Source organism: Hyla sarda, chromosome 1, assembly GCF_029499605.1.
Source record: "Hyla sarda isolate aHylSar1 chromosome 1, aHylSar1.hap1, whole genome shotgun sequence".
Classification (NCBI taxonomy): domain Eukaryota; kingdom Metazoa; phylum Chordata; class Amphibia; order Anura; family Hylidae; genus Hyla; species Hyla sarda.
Window position 1 is genome coordinate 5,161,274 of NC_079189.1, and position 18,678 is coordinate 5,179,951.

Consider the following 18,678-nt stretch of genomic DNA (forward strand, 5'->3'; position numbering starts at 1 on the left):
CCTGATTCATAATCACTAGAGAAGCATCTAAACCTACCCATGAGGACACCACCTGATTAATAACCATTAGAGAAGTATCTAAACCTACCCATGAGGACACCACCTGATTAATAACCACTAGAGAAGTATCTAAACCTACCCATGAGGACACCACCTGATTAATAACCACTAGAGAAGTACCTAAACCTACCCATGAGGACACCACTGTCAGGGTCCGGACTAGCGGCTGGTGAAGACACTGGAGGTGGATCCCCTGTACCAGAGAGGCGATGACGCGGGCCGTACTGGGGAATTGGTTCTAAGCAGTTACTGGTGTTCACCAGAGCCCGCCGCAAAGCAAGATGGACTTGCTGCGGCAGTAACTAGCAGGTCGTGTTCCCCAGTAGCGACTCGACCTCTATGGCAGCTGAGACTGGCACGGTACACAAGGACTAGACAGAGGCGAGGTCAGACGTAGCAGAAGGTCAGGGCAGGCAGCGAGGTTCGTAGTCAGGGGCAACAGCAGAAGGTCTAGGTACACAGGCTTGGGACACACTATAACGCTTTCTCAGGGCACAAGGCAACAAGATCCGGCAAGGAGAGGAAGGGGAAGTGGGTTTTTATAGGTTAGGGAGTGATTGGGCCAGGCACCAATTAGTGGTGCACTGGCCCTTTAAATCTAAGCAAGTCGGCGTGCGCGCGCCCTAGCGAGCGGGGCCGCGCGCGCCGGGAGGAAGCAGACAGGGGCGAGAGGTGAGTGAGACGGGGCGCAACCCGAGGGCGGACACGAGCCGTGCCCCGGATCGCGTCCCCTCCGGGGACCAGAGAGCAGCACTCGCGGTCAGCAATGCCGACCGGAGCGCTGCAGCCAGAGGAACGCCGTGAGCGCTCCTGGAAGGCAGCGGGACCCGGAGCGCTCGGCGTGACAACCACCTGATTAATAACCACTAGAGGAGCATCTAAACCTACCCATGAGGACACCACCTGATTAATAACCACTAGAGAAGCATCTAAACCTACCTATGAGGACTCCATCTGATTAATAACCACTAGAGGAACATCTAAACCTACCCATGAGGACACCACCTGATTAAACACTACTAGAGAAGCATCTAAACCTACCCATGAGGACACCACCTGATTAATAACCACTAGAGGAGCATCTAAACCTACCCATGAGGACACCACCTGATTAATAACCCCTAGAGAAGTATCTAAACCTACCCATGAGGACACCACCTGATTAATAACCACTAGAGAAGTATCTAAACCTACCCATGAGGACACCACCTGATTAATAACCACTAGAGGAGCATCTAAACCTACCCATGAGGACACCACCTGATTAATAACCACTAGAGAAGCATCTTGACCTACCCATGAGGACACCACCTGATTAATAACCACTAGAGAAGCATCTAAACCTACCCATGAGGACACCACCTGATTAATAACCACTATAGAAGCATCTAAACCTACCCATGAGGACACCACCTGATTAATAACCACTAGAGGAGCATCTAAACCTACCCATGAGGACACCACCTGATTAATGACCACTAGAGAAGCATCTTAACCTACCCATGAGGACACCACCTGATTAATAACCACTAGAGAAGCATATAAACCTACCCATGAGGACACAACCTGATTAATAACCACTAGAGGAGCATCTAAACCTACCCATGAGGACACCACCTGATTAACAACTACTAGAGAAGCATCTACACCTACCCATGAGGACACCACCTGATTAACAACTACTAGAGAAGCATCTAAACCTACCTATCATGCCACCACCTGATGAATAACCACTAGAGAAGTATCTAAACCTACCCATGAGGACACCACCTGATGAATAACCACTATGGAAGCATCTAAACTTACCCATGAGGACACCACCTGATTAATAACCACTAGATGAGCATCTAAACCTACCCATGAGGACACAATCTGATTAATAACTACTAGAGAAGCACCTAAACCTACCCATGAGGACACCACCTGATTAATAACCCCTAGAGAAGCATCTAAACCTAACCATGAGGACACCACCTGATTAATAACCCCTAGAGAAGTATCTAAACCTACCCATGAGGACACCACCTGATTCATAATCACTAGAGAAGCATCTAAACCTACCCATGAGGACACCACCTGATTAATAACCCCTAGAGAAGCATCTAAACCTAACCATGAGAACACCACCTGATTAATAACCCCTAGAGAAGTATCTAAACCTACCCATGAGGACACCACCTGATTCATAATCACTAGAGAAGCATCTAAACCTACCCATGAGGACACCTCCTGATTAATAACCATTAGAGAAGCATCTAAACCTACCCATGAGGACATCACCTGATTAATAACCACTAGAGGAGCATCTAAACCTACCCATGAGGACACCACCTGGTTAATAACCACCAGAGCATCTAAACCTACCCATGAGGCATCACCTGATTAATAACCACTAGAGAAGCACCTAAAGCTACCCATGAGGACACCACCTGATTATTAAACACTAGAGAAACATCTAAACCTACCCATGAGGACACCACCTTATTAATAACCACTAGAGAAGCATCTAAACCTACCCATGAGGACACCACCTTATTAATAACCACTAGAGAAGCATCTAAACCTACCCATGAGGACACCACCTTATTAATAACCACTAGAGAAGTATCTAAACCTACCCATGAGGACACCACCTGATTAATAACCACTAGAGAAGCATCTAAACCTACACATGAGGACACCACCTGAGTAATAACCACTAGAGAAGCCTCTAAACCTACCCATGAGGACACCAACTGATTAATAACCACTAGAGGAGCATCAAAACCTACCCATGAGGACACCACCCGATGAATGAAATAATAAGAGTATCTAACCTTACCCATGAGGCCATTACCTAGTAGATGACCCTGAAAGATCCATCAAACCCACCCCATGAGGCCACCACCTGATCAATGACCCAAGAGAAGCATCTTAACCATTCTATGAGGCTTCCAGTTGATGGCCCATTTCTGAGAGAAATGTAACCATGTCCATGTGGCTTCCCCCTACAGAATGAACCTAAAGGAGGTATCTAACCCTACCCATAAGGCTAGTACCACATTAATGAACATACGGAAGCATCTAACCCTACCAATGAAGCCACAACCTGAAGAATAACTGCAAGAAAAACATATAATGCAACCTATGAGGCTACCACCTAAGGGACGCATCTAACCCTGCCCATGAGGATACACCTGAAGAATAAATCAAAGAGAGACATCAAACCCTGCCCATGAGGATACCACCTGAAGAATAAATCAAAGAGAGACATCAAACCCTGTCCATGAGGATACACCTGAAGAATAAATCAAAGAGAGACATCAAACCCTGTCCATGAGGATACCACCTGAAGAATAAATCAAAGAGAGACATCATACCCTGCCCATGAGGATACCACCTGAAGAATGAATCAAAGAGAGACATCTAACCCTGCCCATATGAGGAAACCACCTGAAGAATGAATCAAAGAGAGACATCTAACCCTGCCCATGAGGATACACCTGAAGAATGAATCAAAGAGAGACATCTAACCCTGCCCATGAGGATACACCTGAAGAATAAATCAAAGAGAGACATCATACCCTGCCCATGAGGATACCACCTGAAGAATGAATCAAAGAGAGACATCTAACCCTGCCCATATGAGGAAACCACCTGAACAATAAATCAAAGAGAGACATCATACCCTGCCCATGAGGATACCACCTGAAGAATAAATCAAAGAGAGACATCATACCCTGCCCATGAGGATACCACCTGAAGAATAAATCAAAGAGAGACATCATACCCTGCCCATGAGGATACCACCTGAAGAATGAATCAAAGAGAGACATCTAACCCTGCCCATATGAGGAAACCACCTGAACAATAAATCAAAGAGAGACATCATACCCTGCCCATGAGGATACCACCTGAAGAATAAATCAAAGAGAGACATCATACCCTGCCCATATGAGGAAACCACCTGAAGAATAAATCAAAGAGAGACATCATACCCTGCCCATGAGGATACCACCTGAAGAATGAATCTAAGGGAGGCATCTAACCCTGCCCATGAGGATACAACCTGAAGAATGAATCAAAGAGAGACATCTAACCCTGCCCATATGAGGAAACCACCTGAAGAATAAATCTAAGGGAGGCATCTAACCCTGCCCATGAGGATACCACCTTAAGAATGAATTTAAGAGAGGCATCTAACCCTGCCCATGAGGATACCACCTGAAGAATTAATCTAAGGAAGGCATCTAACCCTGCCCATGAGGATACCACCTGAAGAATGAATCAAAGAGAGACATCTAACCCTGCCCATATGAGGAAACCACCTGAAGAATAAATCAAAGAGAGACATCATACCCTGCCCATGAGGATACCACCTGAAGAATGAATCTAAGGGAGGCATCTAACCCTACCCATGAGGATACCACCTGAAGAATGAATCTAAGGGAGGCATCCAACCTTGCCCTTGAGGATACCATCTGAAGCATGAATCTAAGAGAGGCATCTAACCCTGCCCATGAGGATACCACCTGAAGAATGAATCTAAGGGAGGCATCTAACCTTGCCCATATGAGGATACCACCTGAAGAATAAATCAAAGAGAGACATCATACCCTGCCCATGAGGATACCACCTGAAGAATGAATCTAAGGGAGGCATCCAACCCTGCCCTTGAGGATACCATCTGAAGCATGAATCTAAGAGAGGCATCTAACCCTGCCCATGAGGATACCACCTGAAGAATGAATCTAAGGGAGGCATCTAACCTTGCCCATGAGGATACCACCTGAAGAATGAATTTAAGAGAGGCATCTAACCCTGCCCATGAGGATACCACCTGAAGAATTAATCTAAGGAAGGCATCTAACCCTGCCCATGAGAATACCACCTGAGGAATGAATCAAAGAGAGACATCTAACCCTGCCCATATGAGGAAATCACCTGAAGAATAAATCAAAGAGAGACATCATACCCTGCCCATGAGGATACCACCTTAAGAATAAATCTAAGGGAGGCATCTAACCCTGCCCATGAGGATACCACCTGAAGAATGAATCTAAGGGAGGCATCCAACCCTGCCCTTGAGCATACCATCTGAAGCATGAATCTAAGAGAGGCATCTAACCCTGCCCATGAGGATACCACCTGAAGAATGAATCTAAGGGAGGCATCTAACCCTGCCCATATGAGGATACCACCTGAAGAATAAATCAAAGAGAGACATCATACCCTGCCCATGAGGATACCACCTGAAGAATCAATCTAAGGGAGGCATCTAACCCTGCCCATGAGGATACCACCTGAAGAATGAATCTAAGGGAGGCATCCAACCCTGCCCTTGAGGATACCATCTGAAGCATGAATCTAAGAGAGGCATCTAACCCTGCCCATGAGGATACCACCTGAAGAATGAATCTAAGGGAGGCATCTAACCTTCCCCATGAGGATACCACCTGAAGAATGAATTTAAGAGAGGCATCTAACCCTGCCTATGAGGATACCACCTGAAGAATTAATCTAAGGAAGGCATCTAACCCTGCCCATGAGAATACCACCTGAAGAATTAATCTAAGAGAGGCATCTAACCCTGCCCACGAGGATACCACATGAAGGGAGGCATCTAACCCTGCCCATGAGGATACCACCTGAAGAATGAATCTAAGGGAGGCATCTAACCCTGCCCATGAGGATACCACCTGAAGAATGAATCTAAGGGAGGCATCTAACCCTGGCCATATGAGGATACCACCTGAAGAATGAATCTAAGGAAGGCATTTAACCCTGCCCATGAGGATACCACCTGAAGAATGATACTGAAGAATGAATCTAAGGGAGGCATCTAACCCTGCCCATGAGGATACCACCTGAAGAATGAATCTAGGGGAGGCATCTAACCCTGCCCATATGAGGATACCCCCTGAAGAATGAATCTAAGGGAGGCATCTAACCCTGCCCATATGAGGATACCACCTGAAGAGTGAATCTAAGGGAGGCATCTAACCCTGCCCATGAGGATACCACCTGAAGAATTAATCTAAGGAAGGCATATAACCCTGCCCATGAGAATACCACCTGAAGAATTAATTTAAGAGAGGCATCTAACCCTGCCCACGAGGATACCACATGAAGAATGAATCTAAGGGAGGCATCTAACCCTGCCCACGAGGACACCACATGAAGAATGAATCTAAGGGAGGCATCTAACCCTGCCCATGAGGATACCACCTGAAGAATGAATCTAAGGGAGGCATCTAACCCTGCACATGAGGATACCACCTGAAGAATGAATCTGAGGGAGGCATCTAACCCTGCCCATATGAGGAAACCACCTGAAGAATAAATCAAAGAGAGACATCATACCCTGCCCATGAAGATACCACCTGAAGAATGAATCTAAGGAAGGCATCTAACCCTGCCCATATGAGGAAACCACCTGAAGAATGAATCTAAGGGAGGCATCATACCCTGCCCATATGAGGAAACCACCTGAAAAATGAATCTAAGGAAGGCATCTAACCCTGCCCATGAGGATACCACCTTAAGAAGGAATCTAAGGGAGGCATCTAACCCTGCCCATGAGGATACCACTTGAAGAATGTACCCAAGAGAAGCATATAGCTTAAATCACAAGTTCACCACCTGATGAATGTACCTATAGGTAGGTCTCGACCTTTCTAGGTTGTTATTAGTTCTGGGCCGGTCCTGGGCTTTTCTAGGTTCTAGGCTGTTCTTAGATGTTCTGGTGTGTTCAGGGCTCTTCTGAGTTGTAGGATTTAGGTTTTTTTCTGAGCTGTTCTGGGTCTGTTATAGGCTGTTCTGAGTTATTCTCTGCCCCAAGTTGTAGTGTGTTTGGGGGGTTATTGGGCCTGTATTGGGCTTTTCTGATGCTACCACCTTTTTTTCACTACCTTGCTCATACTTCTCCTTTGTTCCCCCCATATGGGACATTACTGTCACATGAGTGGAATTTGCATATAGCAGTCAGAATTTCTACTGATATCTGAAAAGAAGAAATCCTCGAACACATGATGGGTCCAGAGGGAGACCCTCCCAGCCACTTATCACTTGATGATGGGAACTGGCCGGCGGCTGGGTCTTGGCTTCTCGTTTTCTCTAACCCCAGAAGGATCATTCCTATATTCACTGTGAGGGTGTGGACACAATCTATAGTAATGAGTGAGATCACTGCTATGCCAGGGCCTGACACACATGTTTATGGGTCTAATGTACAGCAGATCCGAGCTCACAATTGGTGTAGATGTGAGTAAGCAGAGAGGTCATCGTCCATGGAGGACGTATTATCCGTACGGCCGGGTGTGACCACAACTCTATCACTGTAGAGATCAAAGATGTAACCTATTCATGATGTGTGAGTCAGGGTGATAAACTACAGCCATCAAACTCATGTGACCTGACTAAGTGGAGGGCGCACCAGTGAGTGTGATGAGCGCCATCTACAGGGGGTGTAGACAACTGCTGCTCACATCAAACCCTTTCTATTTCATCTCTATGGGGTTAGAAAAACACACGAAATAGGATCATAAGTTCATAGCAGTCTTATACCAATGCATTACCGATCAAGACAACACACTTGTCACAACAGTCAGTGTCCTTGTCATCTAGGGAATGGGACACCCATACAGTGACACTTTACATAGTCCTCCAAACAACCATACGTGGAAAGAAGCTACCACACTCCTCTGTCCGTTTCCAACCTCTCTGTCTTCCCTCTAGACCTCTCTGTCCCCTCCAGACCCCTCTGTTCTCTAAAACCCTTCTATTCTCTAAAACCCTCTGTCCTCCTCCAAACTCCTGTGCCCCCTCCAGACAGACCCCTCTGTCTCCTCCAAACCCCTCTGTCCCCTCTGTTCTCCTCCTTCAGACTCCTCTGTCCCCTTCAGAATTCTCTGTTCTCCTCCTTCAGACTCCTCTGTCCTCCCCCAGACTCCTCTGTCCTCTTGTAGACCCTCTGTCCTTCCTCAGACCTCTCTGTCCACCTCCAAACCCTTCTGTTCTCTAGAGCCCTGTCCTTCTCCAGACTCCTGTGCCCCATCCAGACAGACCCCTCTGTCCCCTCCAGACTCCTATGTTCTCCTTCTTCAGACCCCTCTGTCTTCCTCCAGACCTCAGTGTTCTCCTCCAGACCCCTCTGTCCTCCTCCACACCCCTCTGTCCCTCCCTCCAGACTCATCTCTCCTTCAGACCCCTCTTCTCCCTCAGACCCCTCTGTCCTCCTCCAGACCCCTCTGTTCTCCTCCAGACCCCTCTGTCCTCCTCCACATCCCTCTGTTCCCTCCAGACGCCTCTGTCCTCCTCCAGACTCCTCTGAACCCTCTGTTCTTCTCCAGACCTCTCTGTCCTCCTCCAGACTCCTCTGTCCCTCCAGACTCCTCTGTCCTCCTCCAGACCCCTCTTTCATCCTCCAGACCCCTCTGTCCTTCTTCAGACCCCCCTGTCCCTCCTTCCAGACTCCTCTGTCCTCCTCCAGACCCCTCTGTCCTCATCCAAACTATTCTGTCCTCCTTTAGACCCCTATGTTCTCCTCCTTCAGGCTCCTCTGTCCCACTCCAGACACCGCTGTCTTTCTCCAGACTCCTCTGTCCTCCTCTAGACCCCTCCATCCCTTTCTCCAGACTCTGCTGTCCTCCTCCAGACTCTGTCCTCCCCCTGACCCCTCTGTCCATTACTCCAGAATCTGCTGTCCTCCTCCAGACTTCTCTGTCCTTTAGACTCCTCTGTCCTCCTCCAGACTCTTTTGTCCATCTCTAGACTTCTCTGTCCTCCCCCAGACCCCTCTGTCCTCCTCGAGACCCATCTGTTCCCCTCCAGACCCATATGTTCTCCTCCAGACCCCTCTCTCCTCCACACCTCTCTGTCCCCTCCAGACCCCTCTGTCCTCCTCCAGACTCCTCTGTCCTCCTCCAGACTCCTCTGTCCTTCTTCAGACACCTTTGTCCTCTTCCAGACCCCTCTGTCCTCCTCCAGACCCCTCTGTCCTTTTTCAGACCCCTCTGTCCCTCCCTCCAGACTCCTCTGTCCTCCTCCAGACCCCTCTGTCCTCCTCCAGACCCCTCTATCCTTTTTTAGACCCCTCTGTCCTCATCCCAGACCCATCTGTGTTTCTCCAGATCCCTCTGCCTCCTCCAGACTACTCTGTCCTCATCCAGACACCTCTGTCCTTCTTCAGACCCCTCTGTCCTCCTCCAGACTACTCTGTCCTCCTCTAGATCCCTCTGTCCTTCTCTAGACCTTCGTCCTTCTTCAGAATCTCTGTTCCCTCCTCCTGACTCTTCTGACCTATCTATAGACTTATCTGTCCTCCTCCAGACCCCTCTGTTTTCATCCAGACCCCTCTGTCCCTCCCTCCAGACACTTCTGTCCTTCTTTAGACCCCTCTGTCCTCATCCAGACCCCTCTGTCCTTCTTCAGACTCCTCTGTCACCTCCTTCAGACTCCTCTGTCCTCCTCCAGACCCCTCTGTCCTCCTCCGGACTCCTCTGTCCTTCTCCAGACCCATCTGTCCTCCTTCAGACTCCTCTGTTCTACTCTAGACCCCTCTGTCCCCTCCTCCAGACTACTTTGTCCTTCTTCAGACCCCTCTGTCCCCTCCTTCAGACCCCTCTGTCCTCCTCCAGACTCCTCTGTCCTTCTTTGGACCCCTCTGTCGACTCCTTCAGACCCCCCTGTCCTCCTCCAGACCCCTCTGTCCTTCTTCAGACTCCTCTGTCCCCTCCTCCATACTCCTCTGGCATCTCAAGACTTCTTACCTCTCTTAAGATTCCTCTGACTACCCCTAGGCTGCTATTTCCCCTCTAGACTCCTCTGTTCTCCTCTAGACTCATCTGCACCCTTAGGTTATTTTCACATGGCGAAAATTCATTAATTTAAATGGAATTCCACAGTCCCAATTTATTGATTTAAACGGGATTCCCCAGTCCCATGCAGACAGCAGAATTTCCACAATGGAATTCTCACTTTCAGCATTCCTGCATAAATATCTTATATTTTGTAGAATATTGTTGGAGCTAGCTTTGCTGAACAGAATTTCTGCGGAAATGCTGAAATGCTGCCTTGTAGACCTACCCTTAGACTCCTCCCTTCTCCTCTAGACTCCCCTCAGCCCTTCTACAGGCTCCTCTTCCCCTCCACCTGGACTATCTGCAAACAATGTGTGGTAGCGGGGTGTGATGAGGGCAAATGTTGTTACCCTAGGGGCAGATGGCATTAACCCCTTGCATTCATGACGCCAGGGCGTGGTTTAGCCTAAAACCACCCGAAGGTATACCCCAGGATCCTGGGCTAGTCACGGGGGCAATAAAGACTCTGACGCCAAGTTACGGACAACGGTAGCTTTACTGAGGGTAGACAGATGGTAAAGTCTATACAGTTCAGCTAGGGCCCAAGGAGGTGACCAATGACTCAGAGACCTTAAGGGCTTGCTGGGACTTGTAGTAGGACTGGACAATTGAGTGCAGATCACACTGACTTGACAGATGACAGGGACTGACTTGAATTGACTCATAAAGCTGTGACTTTATCTTACTTGAATTGATGGTGGCTGCAGGACTGGACTTTCAGGTCTCCAACACTCTGGACACACACACTAGGCGACTGCACTGGACCTCAGTAGGAAGCAAGAGAGAGAAGCTCCACCCAGGGATTATATGGGGGAGACTAGCAGGGAGCCCATAGGTCACTCTTGGGATCATCTGGTCACTGGTACATCCTGGGTGTCACGATTCGGCTTCCAGGTAGTGGATCCTCTGTGTCAGCGAGGGATTGGCGTGGACCGTGCTAGTGGACCGGTTCTAAGAGGCTACTGGTATTCACCAGAGCCCGCCGCAAAGCGGGATGGTCTTGCTGCGGCAGTAGCAACCAGGTCGTATCCACTAGCAACGGCTCTACCTCGCTGACTGCTGAGAAGGCGTGGGACAGAAGGACTAGGCAGAGGCAAGGTCAGACGTAGCAGAAGGTCGGGGGCAGGCGGCAAGGTTCGTAGTCAGGATGGGTAGCAGAAGTTCAGGTACACAGGCTTTGGACACACTAAACGCTTTCACTGGCACAAGGCAACAAGATCCGGCAAGGGAGTGCAAGGAAGGAGACTAGATAAAGGCAGGGAGCAGGTGGGAGCCAATTAAGCTAATTGGGCCAGGCACCAATCATTGGTGCACTGGCCCTTTAAGTCTCAGAGAGCTGGCGCGCGCGCGCCCTAGAGAGCGGAGCCGCGCGCGCCAGCACATGACAGCAGGGGACCGGGACGGGTAAGTGACCTGGGATGCGACTCGCGAGCGGGCGCGTCCCGCTGTGCGAATCGCATCCCCAACGGCCAAAACAGTGCAGCGCTCCCGGTCAGCGGCACTGACCGGGGCGCTGCAGGGAGAAAGACGCCGTGAGCGCTCCGGGGAGGAGCGGGGACCCGGAGCGCTAGGCGTAACAGTACCCCCCCCCTTAGGTCTCCCCTTCTCTTTGTCCGGTAACTGCCTCCCCTGGGATGAGGACACCGGGAAAGAATGGAGGGTTTCCTCAACGGCAGGCAGTACAGCAGGAGTGGGGATGGGGAGGGAGGGCAGAGGGCGAGGCCTGGCACGGGGCAGTGTGACACCAGGACGGGGGCCATGGGGAGGCACAGAGGCTTGCCTGATGGGACTGGGAGGGGGGGAGAGGCACTTCCTGTGGCAGGCAGAGTCCCAGTTCCTGATCTCCCCGGTGGTCCAATCAATGGTGGGGGAATGAAGCCGGAGCCAAGGCAGACCGAGGAGGACCTCAGAGGTACAGTTGGGGAGAATGAAGAACTCAATCCTTTCGTGGTGGGGTCCGATAGACATCAGGAGGGGTTCTGTGCGGAAACGCACGGTGCAGTCCAATCTGGCTCCGTTGACCGCGGAAATGTAGAGCGGTTTGACGAGACGGGTCACCGGGATGCTGAATTTATTAACAAAGGACTCCAACATAAAATTCCCGGAGGCACCAGAGTCCAAGCAGGCCACGGCTGAGAGGGAGGAGTTGGTAGTAGGAGAAATCCGCACGGGCACCGTGAGACGTGGAGAAGAAGACTTAGAACCAAAAGATGCAACACCCACGTGAGCTGGGTGCGTGCGTGCGTTTCCCAGGCGTGGAGGACGGATAGGGCAATCCACCAAGAAATGTTCAGTACTGGCACAGTACAGACAGAGATTTTCTTCTCTACGGCGATTCCTCTCTTCCTGGGTCAGGCGAGACCGATCCACTTGCATGGCCTCCTCGGCGGGAGGCCCAGGCGAAAACTGCAAAGGATGCTGTGGGAGAGGTGCCCAGAGATCTAAGTCTTTTTCCTGGCGGAGCTCTTGGTGTCGTTCAGAAAAACGCATGTCAATGCGGGTAGCCAAATGGATGAGTTCTTGGAGGTTGGCAGGAATCTCTCGTGCGGCCAGCACATCCTTGATGCGACTGGATAGGCCTTTTTTAAAGGTCGCGCAGAGAGCCTCATTATTCCAGGATAGTTCAGAAGCAAAAGTACGGAATTGTATGGCGTACTCGCCAACGGAAGAATTACCCTCGACCAGGTTCAGCAAGGCAGTCTCAGCAGAAGAGGCTCGGGCAGGTTCCTCAAAGACACTTCGGACTTCAGCAAAGAAGGACTGGACTGTGGCTGTGGCAGGATCATTGCGGTCCCAGAGCGGTGTGGCCCAAGACAAGGCCTTTCCTGAAAGAAGGCTTACTACGAACGCCACCTTAGACCGTTCTGTAGGAAACAAGTCTGACAACATCTCCATATGCAGGGAACACTGAGACAAAAATCCACGGCAGAGTCTGGAGTCCCCATCAAATTTGTCCGGCAGGGACAAGCGGAGGTTAGGAGCGGCCACTCGCTGCGGAGGAGGTGCAGGAGCTGGCGGAGGAGATGGTTGCTGCTGTAGCAGAGGCAGAATTTGCTGTAACATGGCGGTCAACTGCGACAGCTGCTGTCCTTGTTGGGCAATCTGCTGCGATTGCTGAGCGACCACCGTGGGAAGATCAGCGAGACTTGGCAGCGGCACCTCAGCGGGATCCATGGCCGGATCTACTGTCACGATTCGGCTTCCAGGTAGTGGATCCTCTGTGTCAGCGAGGGATTGGCGTGGACCGTGCTAGTGGACCGGTTCTAAGAGGCTACTGGTATTCACCAGAGCCCGCCGCAAAGCGGGATGGTCTTGCTGCGGCAGTAGCAACCAGGTCGTATCCACTAGCAACGGCTCTACCTCGCTGACTGCTGAGAAGGCGTGGGACAGAAGGACTAGGCAGAGGCAAGGTCAGACGTAGCAGAAGGTCGGGGGCAGGCGGCAAGGTTCGTAGTCAGGATGGGTAGCAGAAGTTCAGGTACACAGGCTTTGGACACACTAAACGCTTTCACTGGCACAAGGCAACAAGATCCGGCAAGGGAGTGCAAGGAAGGAGACTAGATAAAGGCAGGGAGCAGGTGGGAGCCAATTAAGCTAATTGGGCCAGGCACCAATCATTGGTGCACTGGCCCTTTAAGTCTCAGAGAGCTGGCGCGCGCGCGCCCTAGAGAGCGGAGCCGCGCGCGCCAGCACATGACAGCAGGGGACCGGGACGGGTAAGTGACCTGGGATGCGACTCGCGAGCGGGCGCGTCCCGCTGTGTGAATCGCATCCCCAACGGCCAAAACAGTGCAGCGCTCCCGGTCAGCGGGACTGACCGGGGCGCTGCAGGGAGAAAGACGCCGTGAGCGCTCCGGGGAGGAGCGGGGACCCGGAGCGCTAGGCGTAACACTGGGTAACAATCACATAACATAATGCTTAAAGATACAACACATTTTATAATACAATACAATGCAGAACATATGTCCAGGGGGGAAACAGGTGCAGGGGGCCCTGTGGACACTGAAGGAGGCTGCCTGACAGGGCAGCAAGGGTACAGGGCAACATCTCCTGTACTGGGCCACCACAAACTCCCCCTCTAAAATACAGTTGTCCTCGACACCCAGTCCTGGAGGGCGGAGGGCTAAAGTGACCACTGGGACCTAGTGACAGTTCCTGGGGCAGACCTTCACAGGTCTGTTATAGAACAAGGTAGAAACGAGTTCATGTAGCACTGTAAATGTCCATACATGCTCTTTGGTTTGGTAAACATGTGGGATTAACAAGCTTTGTAACTGCTCTGGGAACACATTTTAGACCATAATACACACAAGTTTGCAGATTGGGCTGCCGGAGGCTATCTACCCATTGCTTTGGCTGCTGGGACCCCTTCAGTTCTTAACACTTCTCCCCAGAACTCAACAAGTAGTGTGATACTATATAACCATTTTACCTCTGCACAATGTACTCTGCATCTACACGTGTCTTACTTTTAGTTTCAGGGGAACCTTCTGGCCAGTAGAGTACCCCGTACACGAGGACAGAAAAATGTTAGACAGATATATATACATTGGACATTTGTGGACTGGGACTACAAGTAATGTTACAGTCCTAACTTAAGTGTTTACACATGAACTGACTATTTGTGGAACATAACGATATACACTATATTGTGAGCTAATCTTTGTACCTTGTGGGAAAGTTTGTGTGTTGAGGTAGTGGCTACGCTATACCTGACCGGGTCAGGATACCTCCTATATAAATTGCCATGAACAACAGACCTTGACATTTTGTACAAACACATTATATACATTTTATTACAATACACAATAACCATTATAGTACACCATCATAAGTATTTACTTGTGCAAAGAGAATGAGCTAAAACATATTACTCGTATAACAGTATATACATATTTTCATTGTACCGCTCCACAGTCCTGGTACTCTTTGGGAGTTCTTAGTAAGGAATCACGGCTAAAAGCCTGGCACATAAACTTACACAAATGGTTACAGATAAACTTCTTGACAAGTTCATCAGGCACTTCTTCTTAAACATTGCATAACCTGTGGAGAACAAAAGTACTTCACAAGGAAAGTTAGTGATATACTGTAGAATTATCACGGGTAGAATCCTTTAACTTGGGAACTTGCCATCCCACCCTCGCCAGTCAGACTGTGTCTGAGGCTGGGACATGTAGCGAGGTCCTCGGGACTGTGCCCCCTCTAATGGACTCACTCGGGTGTTACAGTTCACCCGGGACAATGGGGACTCTGTAATGGTGGGGCTGATGGTGACCACCATTTGCACTGCAGCAGCTTGCGCCACTGGTGGTACAGCAGTTGGTGCCTGTTGGGCCAGCCAAACCTTCTCTGCGGGAGTAGGCTGAGGCACTGCAGTTGGTGACCGCTGGTTTGGCCAAACTTCCCTGACCACAGGAGTAGGCCTGGGCTCAGTCACAGACGACTTTGGTAGGTACTTCAGTGCCGTAACAGGCACCTCTGGCATGTAAACCTCCTCCTCCTGGATGGTACCTCTGACTTTAGGCGGCAGCAACCCAAAGGAATCGGCGTCCAAGTCGTCCGCTGGGAAGTAGGCAAATGGAATCTGTGTTGGATTCTTCGAGCGGGTCACCGCAGCTGCCCACTCTCCTCTCATGCTCTGTACACGATCTTCCCACTCTCTAGAGCATGCAGTGGTGGGGGGAGATAGTCTCTCTGTACTGCCCGACAATTGACCAAGATGGTCTCACTATGACGACAGTCCATGAGGGTGCAAGACCTCCGCACCTTGTCGAACTTCACCACCATAGCGCGGCGGCATTCCAGGGGTGGCTCTCACTATCAGGGATGCTCCAACTTTCTGATGTACAGGGCCTCTAATGTTTTGGTGTCCTGTTGCTGCGCCTGTCGCACCTTGTATGGCAGCAGCTTTGGCCCATATCTCTCCATTCTCTGGGCCCTCAACCCTTCCACAATCTCGGCCACCTGAGCCTCTCTTCTGGCCCTCTCGGAATGGGCCGGAGGGACTGGGGAATGGGATTACCCAGGCAGGGGAAGAAGGTGCTCCCTCATGTATCGAATCAGTCCAGGCTCATCGCCAAACAACCACTTAGGTAATGGTGGTGACTGAGGGCGTACAGCAGACTTCTGGGCCTGGGGGGGGGGGGTTCTCTGGGCTACTGGTAGAAGGAGGGGTAGAGTAAGCGGCCTCAGCCGGGGTACTTACTTCTGACTCCTCGGTGTGAATTTCGGCCCAGGACCCCCAGGTCTGGTGGTGAGGGGACAGCCTCACCGGTGATGATGTACCAGAAGATGCTTGTGTTCCCTCCTCTGGGGTTGGTGGCCAGTCTCCATCGTCCTCGGGCCGAGGGACTTGGTAGCAGGCCTCTTTGGCCCCGAGGGAGATGCGCTGTAAACAATCTGCCAGCTCCTGAAACATTTGCACCGTGGCAACTTTTTGGGCCTCTGGCGCCATCTTGGGACTCTCTGCACGTGTGCTTGCCTGTTCTGCCATGTTGCCCCTCTGACTGACTTCCGGCAAACTCTCCGGCAGCGCTGCTCCTTTTATGCAGGGCTTCGGGAAAATGGCCACCGGCCGCAATTGCGTCAGTGGTGCAGCGCTGACATCTGCTCCCCCTGCAACAAGGGGCAGATCTTCACAGTTCCACTTCGGTATGGATACAGTAACATCGTTTCCATGCCAAGGGGCGGGACACTGACCGGCCCAGGACATTTTTGCGGGTTTCTTCGGCACATCTTTAACCTTTGCAGGTGAAGGCAATACTTGGAAACGTAACACAGGTTCAGACCTAATCTTGCACATGGTTGACACAGTACTTTTCTTCACCCCCCCCCCCCCTCTATTTCACAAGCGCCACGAGTAAACCACTTTTCATTTGTAAAGTCCCAAACACTTTTTGGCGCAGACTTAAATCGCATCGGCATGCGGTTTTTGCAGACAATATTGGACACAGTTCAGACTCGGGGAGGACTTGTGGCATAAGGCGCACACCCGTATCCTGTTCGTAGGATGCCAAAAGTTGTGGTGTTGGGGTGTGATGAGGGCAGATGTTGTTACCCTAGGGGCAGATGGCATTAACCCCTTGTCGTCGTGATGCCAGGGCGCGGTTTAGCCTATAACCACCTGAAGGTATACCGCTGGATCCTGGGCTAGGCACGGGGGCAATAAAGACTCCGACACCAAGTTACGGACAACGGTAGCTTTACTGAGGGTAGACAGATGGTAAAGTCTATACAGTTCAGCCAGGGCCCAAGGAGGTGACCAGTGAGGCAGAGACCTTAAGTGCTTGCTGGGACTTGTAGTAGGACTGGACAATTGAATGCAGACCACGCTGACTTGACAGATGACAGGGACTGACTTGACTTGACTCATAAAGCTGTGACTTTATCTTACTTGAATTGATGGCGGCTGCAGGACTGGACTTTGAGGTCTCCAACACTCTGGACACACACACTAGACAAGACTGCACTGGACCTGGACCAGGACTTATATGGGGGAGACTAGCAGGGAGCCCCTGAGATCACCTGGTCACTGGTACCTCCTGGGTAACAATCACATGACATAACTCTTAAAGATACAACACATTTTATAATACAATACACTGCAGAACATATGTACAGGGGGGAAACAGGTGCCAAGGGTCCTGCGGACACTGAAGGAGGCTGCCTGACAGGACAGCAAGGGTACGGGGTAACATCTCCCGTACTGGGCCACCACACATACCTGACAGGACAGCAAGGGTACGGGGTAACATCTCCCGTACTGGGCCACCACACATACCTGACAGGACAGCAAGGGTACGGGGTAACATCTCCTGTACTGGGCCACCACACATACCTGACAGGACAGCAAGGGTACGGGGTAACATCTCCCGTACTGGGCCACCACACATACCTGACAGGACAGCAAGGGTACGGGGTAACATCTACCGTACTGGGCCACCACACATACCTGACAGGACAGCAAGGGTACGGGGCAACATCTCCTGTACTGGGCCACCACAAATATGCTAGAGACTGAGAACCAAAACGTTTGAAACCAGTGTGCAAGAGACTTGAGAGCCTGGACTGTCTAAAACCAGTGTGCAAGAGACTGGTAACTTTTTATTGTCTGTAACCAGTGTGCACAAGACTGAGAAAATAGACTGTCTGTGATCAGTGTACAAGAGACTGCAACAATGGACTGTCTGTAACCAGTGTGCACAACCATACTTTTATGTGTTCTACTAGGTAAGCCGCTGCCAGACATCTTCTGTTGTCTTTCCATGACCTGGACAGGAGAATGGTCTTCATCTCTTCTGCAGCTGTGCCCGCTGCTGACCCTGCCACCTCCTGACATCATCACTAACATCAGCCAACATGGAGTAAATCAAGAGGCCAATTACTAGTAACACTCCATCTGCGCTGAGGATTAACACCTGAGGGTCATGGAGGCTCTGATCTCCTGAGGGTTAACTGCTCAGACCAGGTGATGGAGGAGGTCACGAGGGGTTAATGTGAAGGCTCATATGGAAGCTTGTGCAGCCTCCTGCATTATATAGAAGAACATAAACATTTACAGCAGTGTTATTAATCCCTGGCTGGACGTTGCGCGCGCTCTCCAGCTCTGCCCAGTCCCTGGTCCCTAAAACACAATATTTCTGCTTCCAGCATAATACATCAGCGGGTGGAGTGATGACGCACGTCCCACCCTGCCACAAACTTTATAGTCTCTGACTCCTTTGTATAGTAGCTTAGTGTCAGGCCATACAACCACTCACACGACCTGGGCCTCCTT